Raw genomic sequence first — 27,432 nt, 5'->3', positions numbered from 1 at the left:
CCCAAGCCTTTGCCAGTTTGTTGACCAAGGTCAGCAACCTTCCTTTTATATAAGCGATATTTGTTTCTGTAGCTCGGTCTCTCAGATCAGGAGCTACCTAAGCTTTCACAGGAAAAACAGTCATGCAGTACATAAATGGCAATAGCTCTGAGGCGATCATTGTTTTTTCTTAATATTCTAACTAGGAAAGATTAAAAAACAAAAGAATGTTGTGTAATGGAAGAAACAGAAATTGAAGGGAAAACACCTCATTATTTTTTAAAATAAAAACAGTTTTTCACAATTAATGTTTCCTTTGTTGCATGTTAAACAAAAAAATTCTGGTCTTACACCCAATTCCACTTGCTTGAATAAGAACTAAACATAAGAAAATGAGTCCAAAATTTGGCTTAGAAGTTATTTGTTACATGTGCCTATTCTCACAGTAAGGGTCAGATCCAGAACCAATTGGAGTCATTGGAAAGATGCCCACTAACTTCAGTGGGCTTTGAATCAAGCCCTGAGAGTTCTAAAAATGACGTTTGTCTAATATCAGTGAAGTTCTTTTGAATTGTGGATGAGGATCAGTTGTGCTGGTATCTTTATTCCTGATCTTCAAGAACATTAGCTGGAGTGTGAGCTAGAATTTCCTCTACTATTAGCAATCATATTGGCAAAATAAAGAAAAAGAAAATGGAAAACAGGTGTGTATTTCTTGTTTGGGCTACAGCTATTGCCTATTTAAACTTTCAGAAATATACTTACTAATAGCTTATGAATTAACATACATTTGGGCAGCAGTGGAGATATTTTACTTTACTTTCTGTGTAATGAAATTATAGTTATGACATACTGTAGATAGCTGCATGTACATACGGTACAATTGTGTGTGAGCAGTGCTGCTCGCTTCTTAACCTCATCTAAATATAGGTATTGTCACTAATATTTTCACATAATGGTATTGCTGATATAATAGGATCCCAATGAGTTTTTAGTATGTGAATCCCACTGAAATGCCATGATTATTGGTTTCCTTTGGGCACCAAGAGAGAGGTGGACTGTGGCTGGCACATCAGGCTAGGAGAGAGGTAGCAATGAACTTGACTTCAAAAGTAAAGTGGCAAGGGATAAAGAATTGCAGTGTTTCATTAGAATCAACCAGGACAGTCCCATGAAACAAAGACAATGCTGGTAAATGGGGACAGCTGTTCACATTGCAAGGGTATAACAGATCTGGGTAATCCAAAAACTAAACTATATGGTCCAGCCATTACATATATGCAATAATATGCCGTCATAGATTCATAGACTCTAGGACTGGAAGGGATCTTGAGAGGTCATCGAGTCCAGTCCCCTGCCCTCATGGCAGGACCAAATACTGTCTAGACCATCCCTGACAGACATTTATCTAACCTACTCTTAAATATCTCCAGAGATGGAGATTCCACAACTTCCCTAGGTCATTTATTCCAGTGTTTTAACTACCCTGACAGTTAGGAACTTTTTCCTAATGTCCAACCTAAATCTCACTTGCTGCAGTTTAAGCCCATTGCTTCTTGTTCTATCATTAGAGGCTAAAGTGAACAAGTTTTCTCCCTCTTCCTGATGACACCCTTTTAGATACCTGAAAACTGCTATCATGTCCTCTCTCAGTCTTCTCTTTTCCAAACTAAATAAACCCAATTCTTTCAGCCTTCCTTCATAGGTCATGTTCTCAAGACCTTTAATCATTCTTGTTGCTCTTCTCTGGACCCTCTCCAGTTTCTCCACATCTTTCTTGAAATGCGGTGCCCAGAACTGGACACAATACTCCAGCTGAGGCCTAAGCAGCGCAGAGTAGAGCGGAAGAATGACTTCTCGTGTCTTGTTTACAACACACCTGTTAATGCATCCCAGAATCACGTTTGCTTTTTTTGCAACAGTATCACACTGTTGACTCATATTAAACTTGTGGTCCACTATGACCCCTAGATCTCTTTCTGCCATACTCCTTCCTAGACAGTCTCTTCCCATTCTGTATGTGTGAAACTGATTGTTCCTTCCTAAGTGGAGCACTTTGCATTTGTCTTTATTGAACTTCATCTGGTTTACCTCAGACCATTTCTCCAATTTGTCCAGATCATTTTGAATTTTGACCCTGTCCTCCAAAGCAGTTGCAATCCCTCCCAGTTTGGTATCGTCTGCAAACTTAATAAGCGTACTTTCTATGCCAACATCTAAGTCGTTGATGAAGATATTGAACAGAGCCGGTCCGAAAACAGACCCCTGCGGAACCCCACTTGTTATACCTTTCCAGCAGGATTGGGAGCCATTAATAACTACTCTCTGAGTACGGTTATCCAGCCAGTTATGCACGCACCTTATAGTAGCCCCATCTAAATTGTATTTGCCTAGTTTATCGATAAGGATATCATGCGAGACCGTATCAAATGCCTTACTAAAGTCTAGGTATACCGCATCCACTGCTTCTCCCTTATCCACAAGACTCATTATCCTATCAAAGAAAGCTATCAGATTGGTTTGACACGATTTTTTCTTTACAAGTCCATGCTGGCTATTCCCTATCACCTTACCACCTTCCAAGTGTTTGCAGATGATTTCTTTAATTACTTGCTCCATTATCTTCCCTGGCACAGAAGTTAAACTAACTGGTCTGTAGTTTCCTGGATTGTTTTTATTTCCCTATTTATAGATGGGCACTATATTTGCCCTTTTCCAGTCTTCTGGAATCTCTCCCATCTCCCATGACTTTCCAAAGATAATAGCTAGAGGCTCAGATACCTCCTCTATTAACTCCTTGAGTATTCTAGGATGCATTTCATCAGGCCCTGGTGATTTGCAGGCATCTAACTTTTCCAAGTGATTTTTAACTTGCTCTTTTTTTATTTTATCCTCTAAACCTACCCCTTCCCATAAGCATTCACTATGTTAGATATTCCTTCAGACTTTTCAGTGAAGACCGAAAAAAAGAAGTCATTAAGGCCATGTCTACATCTAAAATTTTGCAGCGCTGGTTGTTACAGCTGTATTAGTACAGCTGTATAGGGCCAGCGCTGCAGAGTGGCCACACTTACAGCAACCAGCGCTGCAAGTGGTGTTAGATGTGGCCACACTGCAGCGCTGTTGGGCGGCTTCAAGGGGGGTTCGGGGAACGCGAGAGCAAACCGGGAAAGGAGACCAGCTTCGCCGCGGTTTGCTCTCGCGTTCCCCGAACCCCGCTGCAAACCGCAGGGAAGGAGACATGCTTGCTCGGGGGTTCGGGGAACGAGAGAGCAAACCGGGAAAGGAGACCAGCTTCGCCGCGGTTTGCTCTCGCGTTCCCCAAACCACTCTGCAAACCGCAGGGAAGGAGACCTGCTTGTTCGAGGAACGCGAGAGCAAACCGGGAAAGGAGACCATTCGCCGCGGTTTGCTCTCGCGTTCCCCGAACCACCCTGCAAACCGCAGGGAAGGAGACCTGCTTGCTCGGGGGTTCGGGGAACGAGAGAGCAAACCGGGAAAGGAGACCAGCTTCGCCGCGGTTTGCTCTCGCATTCCCCGAACCACCCTGCAAACCGTAGGGAAGGAGACCTGCTTGTTCGGGGAACGCGAGAGCAAACCGGGAAAGGAGACCAGCTTCGCCGCGGTTTGCTCTCGCGTTCCCCGAACCACTCTGCAAACCTCAGGGAAGGAGACCTGCTTGTTCGGGGAACGCGAGAGCAAACCGGGAAAGGAGACCAGCTTCGCCGCGGTTTGCTCTCGCGTTCCCGGAACCACCCAGCAAACCTCAGGGAAGGAGACCTGCTTGCTCGGGGTTCGGGGAACGCGAGAGCAAGCTGGGGAAGGAGACTAGTTTGATTACCAGAGGCTTCCTCAGGTATGCTGGGATACCTGCTTATTCCACGGAGGTCAAGAAAAGCGCTGGTAAGTGTCTATACTTGATTACCAGCGCTGGATCACCAGCGCTGGATCCTCTACACCCGAGACAAAACGGGAGTACGGCCAGCGCTGCAAACAGGGAGTTGCAGCGCTGGTGGTGCCCTGCAGATGTGTAAACCTCCTAAGTTGCAGCACTGTAACTCCCTCACCAGCGCTGCAACTTTCTGATGTAGACAAGCCCTAAGCATCTCTGCCATTTCCAAGTTTCCTGTTACTGTTTCTCCCTCCTCACTGAGAAGTGGGCCTACCCTTGGTCTTCCTCTTGCTTCTAATGTATTGATAAAAAGTCTTCTTGTTTCCCTTTATTCCCATAGCTAGTTTGAGCTCATTTTGTGCCTTTGCCTTTTTCTAATCTTGCCCCTGCATTCCTGTGTTATTTGCCTATATTCATCCTTTGTAATCTGACCTAGTTTCCATTTTTTATATGACTCCTTTTTATTTTGTAGGTCATGCAAGATATCACGGTTAAGCCAAGGTAGTCTTTTGCCACATTTTCTATCTTTCCTACCCATCGGAATAGCTTGAAACATTCTGCAGCATGTTACAAATATGTAAGTGAAGTGAGAGATTTGTCACACGTGCTTTTAGGCTGTAGAATGTCACCTAATCTGCTATTACGTTTTTCTAATTTGAGATATGAAACTGCTGATGTATTACATGAGCTCCCCCAAAATCATGTTTGTAACATGCCTGTCACTTTACCAAAATGATGCCATTCTATCTCACTTTTGAATAAGCAGTGTATTGTGGTCAGTGACATATGGTGTAAAACAGTGACGGGGGGGAACCTATATCCATGTGCACACTCCAGAACTATAAGGTTTTAAAAGTTTCAGATTAATTGTCAAATATATGTATGTCTCAGTTAAAAATAACAGAAAATAGGCCCAGGTTCATCATACTATCCCTATCAACAAAGCATTTCAGTATACCCTTATGCCCTTTTGACTTTAAGGTTAAACATGTGCTCACATGCTTTTCTGAACAGGGATGAATTTAAGCATATGCTTAAAGGCTACACTGAATCAGGGCCTTAGATGAAAAAGATTTGTTGAGTTTTGTTAGCTCATATTAACCATGCCTCCACCAGCGCAAGATTATTGCCTGAAGAACATTATTCATATTTAGAGATGCTTCTTACATTTTGAAATGGCAGAATACTGATCAAAGGAGGATGGACACATGAATAACACTGGATCAAGATTAGCTCTTTCAGATTAAAAGAATGCATTGTGTCTCCTTAAATTTATACAATGGTTTATGGCTCTGGAACCAGGCCTGCGTGGGGGTGTACATGATGTTCCTTGGTGCTACATTTTTACATTTTGATACCTGAGTTAGCTGATAGACTGGAAAAGCAACAAGTGTAGCCCAATTGGTACATAGTAACTAAACTGCAGCAGATACTGAAGAAAGCAAGTTATTCTGGCTACGGTCATGTGCAAAATGTACCCATCAGATTCTCATTTTCTAAGGGGTGACAAGGTTGGCTTGTTTCTGTGTTGATTCTCCCCATGTTTGGTGATACTACACTCCTTGTGAACCGTTTCTTAACTGTATGCCAATGGAGGACGTAGACCAGAGACTTGACCTTTAGGAGGACAGGAACCTACTGAAATATCCTCAGTTAGGAAAGGAGGCTGATGTCAGCCCATTCTATACTGCATTCTATACTGCAGCCAAATTCTGGAGCTGCTGTACCATCATATCTGCATGGAGTATCATCTGGCCCTGAGCACCTAATTTTTTTTTTAAAAGCCATCAACCCAGACTCCAGTTTTGCATATATGCAAAGGTGCAAATTTGTGTCTGTCCACATATAACTGCCCATGAAAGGATACTTCACCAACTTGAACGTTTGTACCCTTACTGCACTCCTTTATGGCAGGGAAGTGTGGTGCTAGAATCATCATTTTTAGGCTTGGCGGAATTCAATTTTGATTGTTTTGTAATTTCAATAATTAATAGCCATTTTTATTTTTAGGGTTTTTTATTTTTTAATTATTTTGATTTTCACAGTTGCAGGACATTAAGGTGGAGATGGGTTGGATCTAGGGCAGTGCTGAAAGCGGGGCTGCAGGGGGTTATCTGTACTGTTGTGAGGCCCAAGATACCCAGGCGCAAAGTGCAGGAGAGCATACAGTCCTGACCCACTGGCACCGAATTCCCAGCCAGGGCTTCCAGGGCTTGCAAGGAGGAGACCACCATGCTGCTAACTGGTTCCTGGTCCCAGGAGTGAGCCAGTGGGCTCCTGGCATAACCATGGACCCGATGACACCCAATCCCTGCTGATTATTATTGATGGGTATATATATAGAAAATGTATAATAATATTAATATTATTAATATTTTTTGGTAATTTTCTATGTGTCAAGTGAAATCGATGTTTACCGATGACTAACAATTTAAATCAAAACCTGCCAACCCCATTTTATAGATGGTAACTGAGGCACATTTTAGAGGTATTTAAATGCCTAATGATGCAGACAAGTACCTAGTGGAATTTGTGAAAGCACCTCACTCCCACCGAATTCAGTGGGGCTTAGGTACCTGTGTAGTTATGAAAATCCCACTAGGTGCCTTATTAACCGTGAAAAGTCTGACTTAAAATGACGTGGCTAGCCTCACCCAGGAAGTTTGTGGCAACACAGGGAATTAAACCCACATCTCTCAAGTCCTAGGCAAGCACCCTAACCACTGGACAATCCTTCCTTGTGGCTATTTTTCTGCCATGCTAACTTATGTTGAGTGATGCTTTACTCAAAGAGTAGATTTTAATGGGTCTCTTTGTGGGTGAGGTGCTACTCAACACAAGCAAGAGTGGCCGAATGTATGGGTCAAACCCACATGTTAATTGAATTTTTACTTTTTTTTAATCTTTATTTCTTTCTGAGTTATTATGAACCAGAGAAATGGTCATGATACACTTTCACAGAGTGCATCTACATGGCAAAAAAAACAAAGAAATGTGGCAGCAAGTCTCTCAGCCCAGGTCTATAGGTGCTAAAAACAGCTGTATAGATATTCAGGCTTCGACTATGAAGCCCAGGGAAGTAAGTGGATTTCAGAGCCTGAGCTCCAGCCTGAGCCAGAACATCAACACAGCTATTCCTAGTGCTGTAGCATGATCCTAAGTCTGCAGACCCAGGCTCTGAGACTCACTGCCTCTGTGGTTATTTTTGGCACATAGACACACCCATAAAATAGGGACAGAAGGCATCGTTAGATCATCTAGGCTGAGCTCCTGAAATGACAGGCCATTGATTAGGTGAGATGCACCAGGAGGGTTCTAGCAGGTGATCTACACCCCATGCTGCAGAGAAAGGTGAAAAACCTCCAAGGGCCCTGCCAATCTGACTGGGGCAAAATTCCTTCCTGACCCCAAGTATAACAATCCGCTTGACCCTAAGTATGTGAGCAAGAGCCGCTAAACGGGCATGTAAGAAAGAGAATTCTCCATATGGCCTCAGAGCAATGGTCCCAACGGGGTGCCCATGGGTGCCATGGCGCCAGCCGGGGCATCTATGCACACCCATGTACTGGCCGGTGAACAAGCATCCTCCGAAATGCCACCGAAAAGTGGCGTCATCAAGAGGCATCACCACTGAAATGCCGCTGATTTTCGGCAGCATTTCGGCAGCAACGCCTCTTGATGTTGCCGCTTCTTGGCAGCATTTTGGCGGATGCTTTGTCTACCGGCCATGGTCCTCAGTGGCTCGTCGTCCAGTGCCTGCCACCCAGAAAAGGTTGGGGACCTGCCTCAGAGAATTGGTCCAACCTGCCCTATGTCCCATCTCCAGCTGTGACCAGTCTCTGATACTTTGGAGAAAAGTACTGGGGAGGGGGAAATCCCAAAATACAGCTGTCCAATTGTGCAATGAACATAATTCCTTCCTGATTCCTGCAGGTGATCAGCTGAAGCCTTGAAGCATGAAATTTCATTATAGGCATTGTCTTAAGGCAGTGTTGCAAGAGTTATGAGCATGTTGAGGGCAATGCAGGCAATCCTGTTCTCCCTGTATTTCATGAAATAAGGAGATGAACAGGATATGAACAGATTCCAAGGCCAGAAGGGACCATCACAATTATCCAGGCAAACCCTGCCTCCTCACCCTAACATACAGTAACATTCTACATGGTGAATAGAATCAATACAGAGAAATATAAATTAAATAAAAGCAAAATAGATCAACTCAAAGGCCTTGCTTTTGTGGGTCAGGATTTATTAGCATCAACCAGTGCAGTAGCATGGGGAAATCTATACTGAGAAATTCTGGCCAAGATATATATTGAATTTGATGCCCGATTTGTGATTGCTACCGTGTGCAAGAAAATTAAACCTCACTTTAGCTTATATTTCTAAACTAGAATGTTTTGTTCACTGAGTTACTCAGCCACACATTTTATGATTATTAATAATAATAATAATCAGTAATAATCTTTATTTCACCAGGAAAAAAAATGAAAATAAGCTCATTTGCAATGTTGATTTTGCCTAGATAAAACCACTCTAAATTCAGGTTTCCTGGCAGCAAAATTCACCTCCCCGCATTACAGTGTATCTTAGGCCTCAATTCTGCAAATGCTTAAACATGATGCGTAATCATAAGTACATGACTAGCCCCATTACGGTTGTATTTAATTAACTGTGACTACTCAGGAGCTTTAAAGTAAAGTAGGTTCTTAAGTCTTTGCAAGATCAGAGCCTCACTCTTTCCCCAGCATGGACCAATATCACTGAATATGGGAAAAGTTCATTCATTTGCATTGTTCCTTCATGTAACTTTGGTAAAGTAACAAGAAATATAAATGTCAATACAGTTGTGAATTCCAGTAGGTAAGTTGATTGCAATGATATCACAATATCACATATGTTATGGGAGAAAAGATTTCTGTAGGACCGAAAACGCTATTAACGCTTCAAGACTGTCAACACAAGGCATTCAAAAATCATGAGTCAAGCTACAAAAATCATGAGACTGGTTTAAAAATAATTAATTAGTTTTGGGTTTTGTTTTTTGTTTTTTACCTTTCAGAGGGTGTACTTTTCTCCACCACCCTAAGGACTAGAAACTTTTGATTTTATCAGTGAAAGCTGAGATTCTTACATATTCACATGAATCCAGCAGCTAAGGCTTCCTGCTTTTCTAGTCAGGATTTTCTCGACCCGGCCTTTTGGGTTATACTTACCTACACTTTACTGAATGTAAACTAGAGCAGTTGCACAACATGTACCCTGGAATATATAGCTATAGATGTGCATGCACTGATATTTTTTTCTGATACATGCAGTAACGGAACTCTCCACTGTGAAGAGAACCGTAAAGATATCTAAAAAAACCAAAGTTACTAAAAAGTACTTTGTTTGTGGACAAAGCTACGTGTAATTTGGCTACAACATCTCAAAGAAAATGCTAATACTAAGCCCTTCTGTAGAGCTTTTCATGTCTGGATCTCAAAACTGCTTCAAAAAAGCACCACCACACCCCTCAGAGATCAGTGAGTATTATGGCCATCTTACGGAGCCAAAAGGATTACAGAATTATGACCAAAAACACATAACTAGTAAATGAGAGAATGAGAAATAGAACCTATGAATCCTGACTCTCAGTTCCCTGCTTGTCCCACCAAACAACATTTCTCCCCTTAATGGTGCTATCTAGGGAGTGAATCTTCCTCATACCGTCAAAATGCCCTTAGGCCCTCACTGGTGCGGGATGGTCATGATACTTTTTCTCCAGCTGAGAGAAGCTAGACTGCACTCATCCTGTCTGTTGATGACTTGGCCTTAGTAATCTACACCTTTGTGACTTCAAGACTTTATTAATCCAATTCAGTTTTCATATGTATGAACTTTAGAACGAGTCCAAAATGCAACACCGATTGCTGAAAGCACATCCCTCTAATGCATTTCTCACTGCAATGGCTGCTCTGTAGAACATTTGGTCAAATTCCAGGTCTCATTCCTAACTTTCAAGCTCCTCTGTGTAAGTGTTCCGAGCAACTTAGAGAATGCCTTTCTCTCTGTGATGACTGTCATCAGATGTTCGACTACATGAGACACCTGGTCACCCTAGTCAGGACTCTAAGGAGAAACTAGTCCCAACCTCGCCTCACTTTTCCCTGCTAGGAACACCTCCCTCATTGCTCTAGTCAGTACGTCCCTTAGGTCATAAAGCATTGCATGGGAGAGGAGCGGAATACAGCTACTGTTGAAGCTGGGAGGGGGAGAAACACACACATTGCTGGGAAAATGGGGAGAGCAGGGGAGCTGCAGGGAGGTAACCAGCAGCTCAGGTAGGGCAGTGCGTAGCATAGGGCTTTCCCCTTAAGCTCTTCTCATTTTCTCCTTCACCTGCCATTAAGGTGAACATCACCATTCTCCCAGTCACTCAGGCTCCTCCTCTTCAACTTGGCCCTCTGTCTCTGTCCAAATATACAGGCTGTCCCATAATCTTGCTTCTTCTACCTATGTAACATTCCAAATATTTGACCTTTTCAGTGTGTTCCGGCTGCCCCATATCTCATTTATGCCCTCATCACCTTTGCACTATGACTATAATCTCCTCTTCTCTGGCCTTGATGCCAGCCATGCCATCTCCCTCAAATGCACTTAAAACATAAGTTGCTTGGCTTGTCACTCCAGTCACATCTTGGCATCCCTTCACTGGCTCCTCTCCTTCACCCCACCAAACACATGAACTTTGTCTTTGCTTTTAAGATCTTACATCATCTAACCTCACCCTATCCAGCCAACAGCTAGCCTCAATTGCCTGTTTATCTGCTTCTTCTACAGGCACCTCCATGCTTTCTCCCAAGGCGCCTCATCAAAATTCTTAAATTCATAATCCCTTTTAAATCCCTCCGTCATGCATCCCTCTGTAGTGATAGCTACAAATCTGGCATTTGTCTGGCATTTTTTAAGCAAGTAGTGAGCTGAGACTGTGGCTTTTATGCTGCTCTGTTTTATTGTTAATTCATCATCTCAACTCCACCTCTTCTCATCTGTCTCATCCACCTGTTCTGCCCTGTCTGAGACCTAGTTTGTAAGCTGTCTCAGTTGTGGGCCATCATCTCTAATAAATGTGCATACAGAGCTTAGCATAATGGAGCTGTGATCCTTGAATGGTTCTTAGACGCTGCCATAATAATAAAAAAAGCCCTAATTAATTCCCACTTGGGGACACACCCTAATACAATACTTTTAAGGGAGCCAGAGGAATGCAGAGAAGATTTGTGGAGTCTATTTCTGGAATGGAAAAGGAGGCCAGGAAGGGGAGTATGGCAGGGCTGTGGTAATGAAGGCGAGGGAGGAAGAGTATTGGATCAAACCCCCTGTGACTTGCCCAAGATTATGTAGGAAGTTTGTAGCAGAGCAAAGAATTGAACCTAGAGCTCCAGAATCTTATTCCAGTAACTTAATGACAAGATTGTCCTTCCTCCCGCTGGGTGTTTCCTTTCCGCTCTAGCCCTGTTTCATAGCTTCTCTCCTGTCCTTTCCCCCCCGCACACACCTTTTTGCTTGCCCCCACTTCGTCTCCCTTTCTCCTTTGCATCGTTCAGCACTATCTCCTCCTCTCTGCACCAAGGATTTCTGTCCTTTTGTGCAGGCACTAGTAAAGTATATGCAGTGATCAGATACTGTAGTGAGTGGTACTACAGAAAAAGAAAAGATAAAAAGATAGTAAAGTAAGTTCCTCAGGTATCCTGCTAGATGAAGCATGGATTTGTGTCTGCCAGTCAGGAAGAAATTGGTATGAATGTGGTAGTAGAAGTCTGGCAGCATCAAGATGTGGCAGTGAGCACCAAGCTCTAAATCTAGGAGCCACATATTTTCATAGTAATTATTAACATAGTTTTACTGACAGCAGAAGTGCACTGAATGTATAAATTTTCTGCTGGCTAATATATTAATCAGCAGAAAGGTTTTAATGTGATTTTTTCCCCAATGTTATGTAATTTGATAAAGAGACTGTCTTCGGAAATGCACGTATTTAATGCACTCAGCAAACACCCGTGGTTTCATTTACTTATTTTTTTAAAGAAATAGGGAGGACAATGTCTAGAACTTAAGTGAGTCTTAGACTGTGGTTACATTAATGAGACTTCTGATTCTAGTCTATATGGGAGATCTAATAAACCAGGTTTGTTGGCCTTCATGCTTATGGCCATACTGATTAGTTTCTCTGATTCATAGCAATCCCGGGAGCACAGATGAGGACTCAGGATTCTGGATGGAACATGTTTTCTGATGTCCCGGGCACCATTACCAGTTTCCTGACTTGATTGGGTACTAAGGGGAAGATTTTCTTTTCCAATTCACACTAGAGCTCTCCAGTGCATATAACAGTAATAATAATAATACTTAGCACTTACATAATGCCTTCCCTTAGAGTAAAATGATGAAAAGACGGAAAAAAGTTCAGTTTCATTGATTGACTTAGGCTACATCTACACCAGAAGCCCTGCAACTGCACTGATGCAGCTGTGCTGCTGTAGCACTTCTGATGAAGACGCTCTAAGCCAACGGGAGCTCTCTCATCGACTTAATTACTTCACCTCCCACAGTAGCTATGTCGGCGGGAGAAGCTCTCATGCCAACATAGCGCTGTCTACGCTAGCACTTATGTTGCTAAAACTTATGTTGCTGAGGGGTGTGGATTATTCACACCTCTCAGCAACGTAAATTATAACAAAGTAAATTTTAGCGTGGACAAGGGATTAGACAATGAAAGTCTGTAAAACTCTCTAATTAAAGAAGTTTAGCCTGACTTGGATTTGACATAGTATTTGTATTACACTGTTACCATTTATTTCTCATATTTGATATCTGAACAAATTATTATTTTGATTTGATCATCAGTCTTTTTAATAATTAATATCAAGTGTGTGGTTCTTTGGCCTGTTACATTGCAAGCCTCTCTTTGAGGAATGTCTGAGCAACACAACCTCAGAGTTGTTCCTCAGTGCTGAAGATTACAATCCTCAAAGGACTTCAGAAACCTTAATTGATAATTTGCAGTCAGTGTCTGCATCGACCTTCCATTGAGATCAACAAGAGCAGAATATGCAACAGAGATCCACACTGCGGAAAAAAGTTATCATACTTTGTCTAATAAAAGGCAGCTCCAAAGCACAAAGAAGAAACAACTCAAGTTAACAAAGCAGGTATAAACCTGAGCTGTGTTTCCCCGATAGGTAGGTGAGGGAAGCTGGGGTCTGACGTAGGGCCCAGGAGCATTTTACAATTGATTTCAGTCGGGGGGTTGAATCAGGAGCTGGAACACCACTGGCATGCTTCTTGGCAGAAAAGGAGAGCACGTGCCACAGAGTCAGAACGCCCCTTCTTTTGTGCAGGCTTCCCTTCCATGCAGATTAAGATCAACAGGGTAGAAGAGGAGGATTGTGCTTACTTCAAAGCCTTCATAGCAATATACTCTAGATCCCCATGGTAATGATATTTCGTTTCATTTAATGCAATCTAGCGGCCAAACATTGCACACTTGTCATTTTGATAATTAGGCCAATGGGCTAATTTTCAGAGGTGCTAAGCACTCATATGCCAGTGGGAGCTGCGGATGATAAGCCTTTCTGAAAATCAGGCATGGAATGTCTAATGTCCAAGTCATTACTCAGAACTGGAATGTCTGCGGGGTTCTCTACCCTTGAAATGCTACAGCGGGAAAACTGCACTGCTGTAGATAATCCCATTGGCATAGACCAGTGGTCCCCAATCTTTTCGTCTGGCGGGCACCTGACAAAGGACCGTGCCGGTGGTCGAGCATCTGCCGAAATGCCGCCGAATTTTGTTTCTGAAACTTAAGAAGCATAATTATTATTGGAATAATTGGGTTGTTCTGTTGAAAGATAAGCTTTGGATTAAGTTTCCGAAATAGCTGTACGGGCTTGCTCTGTTTCAAAATATCAGTTTAAAAACAGGAGGGAATTTTCACTTTTAAAAATACCTACCCTTTTAACATAGTTACATACCCACCAGTAACACTAAGCAGCAATTTGATTGGAATCTCCATAGCAAGAGCATTCAGCCATCAGCTCTTGTTCTTCTTGGCTATATGGTTATCAAATGTTTTGTTGTCACTTAGCCAAGCCATAGTTAACTCTCTTACTCTCTCCTCAGAAATCAGTCTGTCCAGCCCCATAATCATTTTTCACTGGTCTGCTTTCAGTTCTCCTTTATTAATTACTATCTTTCTTCAACTCAGGTGTCTACACCTGAAGGCAGTATTCTAGGTGTGGGTTCACCACAGCTGAGCAGAGAGAGATTATTGCCTCCTTGCTGCATTATATGATGCCTCTGTTTATTAATCCCAAAATTGCATTACCCTTCTTTGGTGCCATATCACATGGTAAGCTCATGGCCAATATGCATTCTCACTCTCTGTTTATGCAGCAGTACACCGATATGCTGCAGAATTCGTGCAACCAGTTTGTCCCCAGAAATTTGCTGGGCAGATTTTCACCCTTCCTACATCCCTCTCTACTAAATTCTGCTGCCTCTAAAGATTCATAAGAGAAGAGGCGACTGGTGCTACTACCTTAATTGTTGTCCTGGTCCTACAACCTACATTTTATTCATATTAAACAGTACCTCAGAAATTTCCCCAAACCATAATTCGAGATGCACTCATCCCACAAATCTCAGGTGTTGAACACTCCCACTCCAAAGTATATGGGTATCTGGATCTAAGGTTTTAGGTTGTCCAGTTATAAAGATGGGGACCATGTGGAGAATTCAGATGCAGATTCAAGTCTTGAACCTCCCCAGATTTCAGTTGGTGCAAAACCGTGTGTCTGATTCTCTGCCTATAACTGAATCTTCTCCATTTGTTCATCCAATGCTTTCTACGCAGCTCTAATTATCTGGTCACTGTAAAAGATTTCTGAGACTCTGGATACGGAAAATGACTTTTCAGTAGTTAGATTTGGTTAAGGAAAGCAGCCAGCCTGAAGCTATATTAATCCTGCTGAAATAGTTCAAAACAAGTGCCAATATAAGTTTTTAACGTAATTCTCATCTCCATTCAATAAAGTGACATTTGCAGTTCAAATCATATTTATTTCTGCTGACTAAACTTATGGGCACAGCACACACACAAGGCACATGGACAAAATTTGTCATCCTTTGACAAGTTTCATTCAGACACCTCCTGCTGGAGGTTTAGAAAATGTAATTTTTAATATCCAGGTAATAATAATGGAAAATTACCACATTCAATAAAACTGAAAATTACTCTCTTTCTGGTTATCTGTAATTAGTCATTTGTAGAGAGTGGCTGGGTAATTCAAGATGACCTGCAAGTAATTGCAGGAAACAGCTCATCACTTACAGACTTCACAATGAGCAGTGATGAAAATTAACATGGAAGATAAAGTCTCCCTTATTGAAATTTAAATGAGAGCTAATGTGTCCTGAATTGATAGAACAGAAAACAAAAATAAGAAAAATGTTACGTCAAAGCCATGTGGTATCTCCAATGCTCTTAAAACAAATACATTTACATTTAAAACATATACAAGAATAACCACTTACATTTAAACTCTTTTATTTTATTTATTTTTTTACATCTCCAGTAGCCCCCCACTAGGATCCTTATTAAGCAAGATACTTATGGAGGTGCTTAAGTACCTTTCTGAATCAAGGCCTAAATCACTCCATTTATAAATATCTTTACTACACAGCTGCAAATCAGCTAGAACTTTCATGAGTGCACTTAGCTTTGGTTAAAATGCTTTCTGTTAAAGGGGACCTGTACAGATAAAATATAGGGTTCATGCCCTTTTTTAGATCTGTGAGATATACGAAGAAAGCACATAAGTTTTTGTTTGTTTGTTTGTTTGATTTTTTTTCATAAGAAGATGTGGAGAAGTTTGTGACTAATTTATTTTATTTATTCTTTTGAATATGTTATAAGTTCAGGTTTTACTTACTTTCACTCCATAGTGACTGGTGAACTAGTGACATTATGACATCACCAGAGTCAAGAGACTGAGCTATTATGAGGGGAAAGGATTTTTTGCAAAGCTGACTGAAAAATGAAGAAACTGTTTCATGGGGAAATACAGAAATTTATAAACTGGTTTCCATCTTTCAGAGTTTGAAATGAACCCATTTTCTGTGACCCTTTCTGTGAAATTTTTATCAATTTTTTTTTCAAAGTTCGGAATCATTACCAAACATTTTCATTTGCCAAAGAGGACTTGGAAGCAAGGTCATCTTTGTCAGTGTTTCAGCCCCCTTGCTCTTTTGGGCTCACAACAGGGAAGCGGACATTCCTGATATTTCTGAGTCTAAAAACAAGCAGAAAAAAATTATGTAAAACAAAAAGACCCTTTGCAATCTTTATGCTTTGTAAACAATGAGAGAGGGGCACAAAATCCAATTTTCAAAAATAAGTTGCTGGAAGGGTGACCAGATGTCCCGATTTTTATAGGGACAGTTCCGATATTTGGGGCTTTGTCTTATATAGGCTCCTATTACCCCCTCCCCCCATCCTGATTTTTCACACTTGCTCTCTGGTCACCCTAGTTGCTGGGCACCATAAAGTTATCTGTTAAGTGAGGCTTCCGGTTCCAGTACTGTTGAAGTACAAGCTTCTAATCATCTACTGTATGCCTGTGCGAAGGCACACATACACTTTAGGCCACGTCCACACTACAGAGTAAAATCGAAATTAATAAAATCGATTTTATAAAACAGATTTTATAAAATCGATTTTACGCGTCCACACTAGGGCACATTACTTCGGTGGTGTGCGTCCATGGTCCCAGGCTACCATCGATTTCCGGAGCGGTGCACTCTGGGTAGCTCAGTAAAAGAATGGGACCAATAACTTTGATTTCCGTCCACACTAACCCTAAGTCGATTTAGTAATATCGATTTTAGGGTTACTCCTTTCGTTTAGCTGGAGTACAGAAATCAATTTTAAGACCCCTTAAAATCGATTTTAAGTGCCTTGTAGTGTGGACGGGTACAGCGTTAAATCGATTTAACGCTGTTTAAATCGATTTAACGCTATAGTGTGGACCTGGCCTCAGTGGATTGTAAGGAGGGTTTTTAATGGGCTTCCAGGAGCAATTTTGTAGGGAGGTGGCATGACTGATGAAATCTGCTCTTTGTTGCTCACATTTTCAGAGGTGATATGTCAGCTAGTGCTCCACAGCCCTAAAGGGATATGTCTTCTAACCTACTGGGGTGTTTAAGCAGCACATATGCAGCCTTTAGAGCTAGGGTCACCAGATAGCAGCTGTGAAAAAATGGGACAGGGTGGGGGTTAATAGGTGCCTATATAAGAAAACGTCCCAAAAAACAGGACTGTGCCTTTAAAAATGGGACATCTAGTCACCCTATTTAGAGCTATATATCTAATGTTATCAAATCCACAACTGTGATACCAAATGATGATCAGATTCATATATTCTGTAAGTATAGTATCATTATCTATGCAGCACATATTAAGCAAGGCAAGCATGACTTTAATTTATAGCTAGTACTGACTTGCTCCATTTTCAGCTTAGTATCCATCCTACTTAAAGACAACCTACATCTCTTTCTCTACTCAGTTAAGTAAAAGGGAGGATACTGCTGTATTAGAACCTTTGGAGAATGGAAAACATATTTTAGCTGTCTTTCCACATTCCCCTCCTGCCCTGACAGGTTAATTATGATATTTTCCAGTAGGTGACAGGTCTTATTCATACAGACACACCAAAATAATTGCATATAGCAGGTCTGATAAACATGAATGGAACCCTAACTGTATTGAATTATGTCATCTTTCCGGAGGATGCAGACCATATAACCTATCTCCAGAAATATACATGTATCACATGGACATCTTCAGACACAGAAATCCATGTTGAAGAATAGCAGCCTCATTGGCACTGTACTTCTTTAAAATTATTTCTATCATCTGAATTGTGCTAATTGAAATTCATTTTACAATTGTGCTAATTGAAATTCAAATGCTTTCAAAAAACCACATAAGGAGGCTGGGGCTGAGGTTACAATGATAGCTTATTAAAAGTATTATCCATGTGTAACAGTTGTCAGGCTTTTACATGGTAGACGACCTGCTGAAACTCGGGGACTGTCTGTACTTTTCAGTACAGAGCTAAACATTACCTATTTAATGGTTTGAACTGGAGAGATGCAGAGGATCAACCATTCATGTTGAGTTGTGAATGCTCAACACCTCTCAGGGTAGATTAGTGACAAGATAAAATAAGAGAATGTTGAAGCTCAATGGTAAAAACTACCCCTCTGGAAAGGAGACTGCCACTTTAGAATACTGCTACTGTGAAAAAGGAAAGACTGGGGCCATGTCTACATCTAAAATTTGGCAGCGCTGGTTGTTACAGCTGTATTAGTACAGCTGTATAGGGCCAGCGCTGCAGAGTGGCCACACTTACAGCAACCAGCGCTGCAAGTGGTGTTAGATGTGGCCACACTGCAGCGCTGTTGGGCGGCTTCAAGGGGGGTTCCGGGAACGAGAGAGCAAGCCGGGGAAGGAGACCAGCTTCGCCGCGGTTTGCTCTCGCGTTCCCGGAGCCACCCTGCAAACCGCAGGGAAGGAGAACCGCTTGCTCGGCGGTTCGGGGAACGAGAGAGCAAACCGGGAAAGGAGACCAGCTTCGCCGCGGTTTGCTCTCGCGTTCCCGGAGCCACCCTGCAAACCGCAGGGAAGGAGAACCGCTTGCTCGGCGGTTCGGGGAACGAGAGAGCAAACTGGGAAAGGAGACCAGCTTCGCCGCGGTTTGCTCTCGCATTCCCGGAGCCACCCTGCAAACCACAGGGAAGGAGAACCGCTTGCTCGGCGGTTCGGGGAACGAGAGAGCAAACCGGAAAAGGAGACCAGCTTCGCCGCGGTTTGCTCTCGCGTTCCCGGAGCCACTCTGCAAACCGCAGGGAAGGAGACCTGCTTGCTCGGGGTTCCGGGAACGAGAGAGCAAACCGGGAAAGTGAGACCAGCTTGATTACCAGAGGCTTCCTCCTTCCACGGAGGTCAAGAAAAGCGCTGGTAAGTGTCTACATTGGATTACCAGCGCTGGATCACCAGCGCTGGATCCTCTACACCCGAGACAAAACGGGAGTACGGCCAGCGCTGCAAACAGGGAGTTGCAGCGCTTGTGATGCCCTGCAGATGTGTACACCTTCAAAGTTGCAGCGCTGTAACTCCCTCACCAGCGCTGCAACTTTCTGATGTAGACAAGAATAGACAATACTCCTGGCAGATGTCCTAATTGTAGGGCACAGTGTCTCTTTGCTAATATGATCAAATCAGATGCTGAAGGATAAAAGACTGAAAATGTTTATGTGAAAGGTATATCAGTCATACTTATACAGTTATCATTTACCGCACAGTATTATTTTGTGGGGAAACTGGCACTCAAAATGGTCTCACTAGGGAAGTAGTAGTTGAGCTCCCTGCAGAGACAGTCCCTCAAAATCTAATTGTGATGGTGGCTTTTGTGATGGGGATATCTGTTTGCCAGGTATTGAACTGATGTCATTTCTCGCAGGGAGCTAAACTGTCCAGTTTTTGAAGAAGGAGAATGCTGCATACTTACTTTGTAGGTATCATCTAATATAAACTGTGGCCTAAAAATATTCCACTAAAGCAGCCAGTGAAAAAGAATCTGACACATAACATAGCCCCCATAGTGACTTTGGTTTACTATTAAAAATATATTTCAAGGATATTCAATTAATAATAAGCATTACCCATGCACTACTGACTGTTTTTCATAAATTGCAGTTGGAGTCTCCTGTTCAGACTTTCTCATAGAAAGTGGAGGGTAAAATGAAAGTAGCTTTTGTGGAGAAAGTTTACAGAACAAAATGTTCAGATGATGCATCAAGTAAATCCTTCACCACAAAGCCAAAATAGCCCCCAAGAAAAATAAAAGTGCCACATCTTGTGCCAAAACAAAATGTAAGGGCTCATAGCCCGGAACACCTGATCAAAATTAACTGGCATTTTCCCCTTCACTTTCCTAATTCCCAATTACAAAATCATAAAAACTGCATTTTAGAAGGGACTTTTATATTAGAACAAAGGTGAAAGGGAGAACATTGGGCTCGGTGCAGGAATCACTGCTTAAAATGCTATGGCCTTTGTTTTGCGGATCAAACTAGAGGATCCTGGTGGCCCCTTCTGACCGTATGAATTTAAAAACATTTAAACAACAAAATCTACTCAGCTACTACCTTTGAGTGTTCCCTTTGCTGTTGCTTAGGATATTTATGTTTTAATAAGGACATTCTACCTCATAGCTCAGTTTCCAATTCTAACTGACCCTGCATTCAAGACATAATCCTGTGTTTATGTGATCACAGCCAGACGTTCTGGAAATGACTGAGATTGCCAGCCACAAGCCTTCAAAAATCAAAGGTCAGGCTCCACAATATTGTGGTTTGCCCATGTATTGCCAGAAGACAGGATACTGGGCTAGATGGACCAATGATCTGACCCAGTCTGTCTGTTCTTATGTTCTTATGAAAACTGTAGAAATAGACCAAACCATCCTCTCCAAGATAGATGTAGAGATTCCAATGCCAGAAGGAAGTCAGAATTCTGACCTCCTGTGTAACACAGGCCATAGAACTTCCCCAAAATAATTCCTAGAGCAGATCTTTCAGAACAACATCCAATCTTGATTTAAATATGGTTGGTGATATTGGAAGTGCCAAATTTGAGAGGCATTGCGACTGGGCACTCAGATGTCACAACGCCACTCAGATTTGGCCTGGCTGCTCTTCCATCATGATGGGGAGGATTGTGGGGGAAGCCAGGCAAAATTTCTGTGGCTGACATTGCAACTTGGCACACAAGTGAATGATGGACAGGCAGCTGGGCCAAACCTGAGTGCCACTGTGACCCTGTGTACCCAGTCGCAATGCTACTCATCACTCAAATTTAGCCCACACCATTTAAGTGCAGCATGGGTGATGGGAGTGAGCAGAGCCACTGGGCAGCCAGGCTCAGGAGAAGCCATCCTAACCTAGAACAGAAGTGGAGTGCTCCGCTGCACCATTCTTAACCCACCCATTGCTTTCCTTCACCTTCTCCCCTGTTGCGGACTCCAGACTCACAGAACACCCTCTGGTGGGATATGGAAGAGGGGGAGATGGTGTTGTGGAGCCTGCTGGCACACCAATTGACATGGGAAGAATCAGATCTAGAGACAATCCAGGCCAATGCTACTTATTTAAGCATCATAACACCCACCTGATTATCTTTCCCAGACCAGAAGATATTACATCATCCACTTTTTCTCTCTCATGTAAAAGTTGTATCATTTGTGGAGCGCAGAAAGGGAAAGGTAGGCACTAATGTTCATGATATATGAATCCCATACATTACTGGCCTGTTGTGGAGAAAGAATTTGCCCCATAAATCTCCTGCCTGGATGCTATTTGTACCCCTTTACAACCTTTTTAGGTCAGTAACTGATTTTGAATGAGAACCAGTTTTTCTCTAACATCCTCCACACTTAACTAGCCTCCAGAGAGGAAAGTTCTGTAGCTAATTTAGATACCACTCACCTCTCAAACAGATTACCATACTAGATCCAGAGAAAAATGTGAAGAATGAGGGGCATTTGGGTATTATTTTAACCAAAAAAAATGCATAGCTCAGTTTTCCCTCTCGTTTTGCAATGTTACCCACTGGTTATGAAGGGACTAATTTTTTTCATGGGATAGGGAATGGGTCAGAGTCACATAAGTGGGTCTGAGCTGGTATGAATGAACTACCAAGAATTGTTTACATATAAACAGGGTTACATTGGAGCTACAATGGAAGACAAGTGACTGGACATTAACTTTTAACAACTGGCATCTAAGGAAAAGGAAATGTGGAAGCAGCTTGACTGGGACTGGGAACAAAGGACTGAGATATGAGCACTTGGGTATCAGAACTCTTTCCATTCTAGCCCTAGGACACTTCAATACTGTATTCCAGTTGACTCAGGCCAGGTCTACACTAAAAAGTTAGGTTGATCCAGCTACATTGTTCAGAAGTGTGAAAAATCCACACCCATGAGCAACATAATTAAGTGACTTAACCCCCAGTGTTTCTTCCAGCAACCTGGTATCACCTCTCACAGAGATGGATTAACCGCCCCCTCATTATTATAGTGTGTCTACACTGAAATGCTACAGCAGTGGTTGTTACAGTTTACGTGTAGACATAAAAGCTGCTTTGGTTTGAAAAGGCTGCACTGTGTCCCTGCAAGCATCTGCTGATTGCATAGCTTCCCAAAGGGGTAAAATCTGTAACCAGAGTTCCTGTTCTTTTGGACTGGCTGGAAGAGCCAAGGTGAGAAATGGGGATGCTAAAGTCAGTGGTATAGCAGGGCCTTATAAAAAGTGGAGTCCTAGGGCCCAGCACGAAAAGGGGTATTCTTCCAAAGAGACTGTCTAAAGATTGGAGGCGAAGTGTGCCCTTGTGGATCTATAGACAAAGACATTTGACTTTGGGACAACAAAACAGATCAACGGCACATACTGAACTGTTCCCTGCAACTTGCCACATTCCTTAAAAGGAAGTTATTTTATATACTGCAGATAAAATGCAGGCTGAAACTTTAATTATTAATTCCAGAATTGAATCAAGAAACACTATTAAAATCATTGTCATCTATAAAACAGCTAATAAAAACCCACTTCATTTATTATTTGTAAGACAGCAATGGTTAGCGACCCCAACCAATCAGCACCCAATTGTGCTTATTGCTGTATATACTCAGAGCAGGAGGCAGTCCCTCCCCCAGTGAGCTACACAGACAAGAGGAACAGGAAGGAAGTCGTCTTTCAGGTTTACGGACAGGGAACTGAGGCACAGAAAGATTAAGTGACTTGCTCCAAATCACACAAGAGGTCTGTGGCAGTGACAGATCTATTGAGTCTCAATGTGGTTGTCATAAACAGATAGCTAAGGGTTAATGTCTCTTTCACCTGAAGCACCTGACCAGAGGACCAATCAGGAAACCGGATTTTTTCAACTTTGGGTGGAGGGAATTTTGTGTCTGAGGTCTTTGTTTTCTGGCTGCCTGCTTTCTCTGAGCTTTGGAGAAGTAGTTTCTACTTTCTAGTCTTCTATTTCTAAGTGTATGGACAAAGAGATCAGATAGTAAGTTATATGGTTTCTTTTCATTGGTATTTGCATGAATATAAGTGCTGGAGTGCTTTGATTTGTATTCTTTTTGAATAAGGCTGTTTATTCAATATTCTTTTAAGCAATCGACCCTGTGTTGTGTCACCTTAATACAGAGAGACCATTTGTATGTATTTTTTCTTTCTTTTTATATAAAGCTTTCTTTTAAGACCTGTTGGAGTTTTTCTTTACTTCAGGGAAATTGAGTCTGTACTCACCAGGGAATTGGTGGGAGGAAGAAATCAGGGGAAATCTGTGTGCGTTGGATTTGCTAGCCTGATTTTGCATTCCCTCTGGGGAATAGGAAAGTCCTTTTTGTTTCCAGGACTGGGAACGGAGAGGGGGAGTCACTCTGTTTGGATTCACAGAGCTTGTGTCTGTGTATCTCTCCAGGAGCACCTGGAGGGGGGAAGGGAAAAAGGATTATTCCCCTTTGTTGTGAGACTCAAGGGATTTGGGTCTTGGGGTCCCCAGGGAAGGTTTTCCAGGGGGACCAGAGTGCCCCAAAACACTCTAATTTTTTGGGTGGTGGCAGCAAGTACCAGGTCCAAGCTGGTAACTAAGCTTGGAGGTTTTCATGCTAATCCCCATATTTTGGACGCTAAGGTCCAAATCTGGGACTAAGGTTATAACAGTGGTGACCTAAACAAAAGGTCATCTTTCCTTTCATTCATTTCCTCCTGAATTTTTACATGAGTGATTACTTCATGCCAAGTCCTGGTCTCACTGAGGAAAATGGCAAAACTGCCATTGCGGAGTGTTGGCCCTTAAAACATAATTGGCTGAAAAAGCTTTTACTTTTCTTTATTTCTTTCTTAAATTGGCCTGTAGACAATAATTTTAAGACTAGTAACTATTTACCAGAGGGACAAGCTTTATTTCCAAAACGTGATGATTTGTTTTTAAGAGTACTCTATATGATTGTCAGTAACTCACCTAACCACAATTAAATTCAGGCAACTGGTTTACTGGTGAGATTCACTAGTTCCACTGGCATGTTGGAACAGGTCTGATCCTGACTTTAATGGGGGACGTTAGATGGGGTGGGATCTGAGTTACTACAGAAAATTCTTTCCTGGGTGTCTGGCTGGTGAGTCTTGCTCACATGCTCAGTGTTTAACTGATTACCATATTTGGGGTCAGGAAGCAATTTTCCTCCAGGGCAGATTGGCAGAGGCCCTGGAGGTTTTTCGCCTTCCTCTGCAGCATGGGGCACAGGTCACTTGCTGGAGGATTCTCTGCACCTTGAAGTCTTTAAACCATGATTTGAGGACTTCAATAACTCAGACATAGGTTAGGGGTTTGTTACAGGAGTGGGTGGGTGAGATTCTGTGGCCTGCATTGTGCAGGAGATCAGACTAGATGATCATAATGGTTCCTTCTGACCTTAAAGTCTATGAGTCTATGAGTCGGAACAGATCTGATCTATGTTTACTAGTTTCCTGTTTAATTTGTTGTTTGGCAGAGTATAAAATACCTCAGAGTTCCACAAGATGTCAGTAGAAAAAGAATAAAGTTTTCTTTGTAGCCTCTGTTTATACTTGTTTGAACATGGCAAAAGTGAAACAGAATATCTGTTTTGCATCTAAAGATTAAAGGACATACTGTTATTTCTAAGAAAAGTCCAGATTTGCTTGCAGGCAGCCAGTTGGACAGGGAAGGAGGAGACACAAATACATCAGAACATGCAAGGAGGCTGATTATTTTAACATTTGTCCCATAAAACCTTCACCCAGCAGGTTTTATTTTCTTACTTGCTGTTATAATTACCATAAAAGTTGAGATCCTTTAAATACTTTGGGAACTTGGTGTAGCAATTCCAAACTTTGGAATAACAATTTATTGTTAAGGTTTATCAAACATGTCAGGCTAAATGGATCAAAAATGATGAAAACAAATTAAAAACAAGTTACAATGAAAACAATATACAAATACATTACATTATATGGGCTAAACTCACATCGAAAAATCCTAACACTGGACTAGTAGGTTTCTAATCATGTCAAGAGAGAATAAATAACAGTGAATTATAGGGCTATAATTTCATTAGGGGTTTCTGCCAGTGTTATAAATCATGAGAGTGAAGCTCAAGGAGACTCAGAAGATTAAATGCAGCTGTTTCTTATTTTATATCATGTGTGGCTCTAAATTCAGATCTGTACCCTGCCCAGGTTCCCAAGGACAGCTTCTTTCACCTGCTTGTGTATGCACTTCTGCATGCATCTCTGCTAATTCTTTTTTGGCTCCCATCTCTTTTTTCACACTACTGACTGTTTCTTGCTAGCTTTCTACTCCCAATGTATCACTCGTTTAACACATTAGTACTGTTGTACTTTCTTCATGGCTGGAGCACACTTCCCCTGTCACTTTAGTGGATCTGACTGGCTCAGATTCATAACTCACAGCTGGGTATGACATCCTGTTCATGGCTGATATCATTGGTGCACTAGAGGGAGCTAGAGGATAACATGATGCCAGCCAAATTATAGTAAGGGGTTCCAGCCACGTAATTAATCAAGAAGAGGTAATGGGGACAGGCAGACCTGATAAATAGAAAAACGCTTTTCTTGTTTTACCTTAAAAAACACATCAGACAGACTTTATTTGGGGACTCTGACATGGGTCTTCAAAATATAATTGGCTGATTTTCAATATTTGCTGGCATGACATCAAATGAATTGATAGCACTGCCTTACACCCATGATAGCCCTGTATGAGGGGTCACAGGTGGAGCAGACATGCAGTGGGGTCTTTGTGCCCTCTACAGCCTGCAGAGGCAGTTCCATGGCAGGCCCATGTAGGCCAACACAGAAGGGCTACTAGAGACCCAGGGCCCTTCCACATAGATAGTGGAGAGGGTGTGCAGCTGGTGTTCCAGCTTCTAGGTTGAAATAAAGACAGTGAGAAGTTATGCCACAGTTTTGTGGTGGTCCATTCTGTTCCTCCATGTCCCTATGGAGTTCCATGTTCAAAGCCTGATTGATTACTCTGACTTTTTGTGGGTTAGGAGCCCACATTTACCTCAAGCATTTACTTTCCTGTACTGTAACTGGTATAGTAATGAATATAGGAAACAGGGGTATTTATTTTAACAACGTATCCGCTGGTTTAATTTTTAAAGGGATTTTCAGTTCAAGTAAATACACTATCCATAGAGCATCTTCTTGCTTACAATATCTAAAGCTTGCATTGCTTTTACAATTAAGTTATTTGATTTAATTACTGGAGGAAATATTATGTTTTGTAGTGCCTGTCTATAAGAAAGACACCACACAACAACTAAGTAATGGATGATTGATTATTGTGAAATAATGCTAACAACTTTACTATAAAGTTTATGGGCAGAACCTTAGCTGGAGATCAGGCCAATTATCTCTCAAGAAGGGGTAGAAGTGTCCCTAGAACCCAAATAAATCTAAAGAAAATAAGAATACATATCCGAAAAGCTTTCATTGAATAGTGGGAGGAAAACACAAGTAACTTATAACTTACATGGCCCCTGCAAGATATTATGAAGTTCTAAAGGCATCTTTGCATTTTTAAAGCTTTATATTCATGCATTTTCCTTTCTGGTGAAACATACACATTCTCAGATAGATGTCATGAAATACGTAGATAGAAATGGATGTGGTGGGAAAAACAGCAAGGGAGATAAATGATATTGTTATGGTGGAAGGCACCAGATGGTGCTGTTACATGTAGTCCTATGGTTCTTTTCCTTAGTATGTGAGCACTGTTCGGTCTTGGAAGAAATGCTGCATTGTTTTTATTTTTGTGATGTCATTTCTCATTGACGGGGCTGTTGCAAGCGGCAGAAGAATTTGTTCTCTGTCATCATGTCAATAACTAAAATCATGGCTAGGGGCAGAGTTGCTTCTTAGGAACTGGGGGTTAGTGTTTGGGCTGAGATTCCTTTGCGCTGTTTGTGGCACTCCTGTCCCAGAACTGATGTATATAGTTTAAAATAAACAGGTTGCACTAAGTTGACGCCCCTACTCTGTGTCACTGATTTCTCTTTCAATACGGTACTGATCTGTAGACATTTGCTACTGCTTAGTAGAGGGGTGTCAATAAGTATACATGTATTACAAGGGTATGTGTGTGCACATGTGGCGAGAGAGGGAGATGTTTGTATGCATAAAGTCCTTGTGACCATAACTTTATAGGCAATGTGGAGAATGCCATTGTTCAAAGGCTTAAGAATAATAAGAAACAAGGAATGTTTTGCTATTCTAGTGAAAATAATGCCACATTTGGTTATGAGAAATTTGTAAAGGTTAGAAGACTTGTATATGACAAATTTTCTGCAGTCAAATGATTCAAGAAGAAGCAATGTGATGGGAAGCCGAGGCCTTCT

The 27,432-nt window shown here is 41.9% G+C and overlaps 1 protein-coding gene across 6 annotated transcripts in view; it reads left to right on the top strand.

Annotated features, from left to right (window-relative positions):
* THRB (thyroid hormone receptor beta) overlaps window positions 1–27,432 on the top strand; it is a 285,196-nt gene that overhangs the window by 189,636 nt on the left and 68,128 nt on the right. The gene's annotated exons all lie outside the window — the stretch shown is intronic.

Source organism: Gopherus evgoodei, chromosome 2 (genome assembly GCF_007399415.2).
Source record: "Gopherus evgoodei ecotype Sinaloan lineage chromosome 2, rGopEvg1_v1.p, whole genome shotgun sequence".
Classification (NCBI taxonomy): Eukaryota; Metazoa; Chordata; order Testudines; family Testudinidae; genus Gopherus; species Gopherus evgoodei.
The sequence above is the reverse complement of the archived record's forward strand: the minus strand, read 5'-3'. Positions and strand labels throughout refer to the sequence as shown.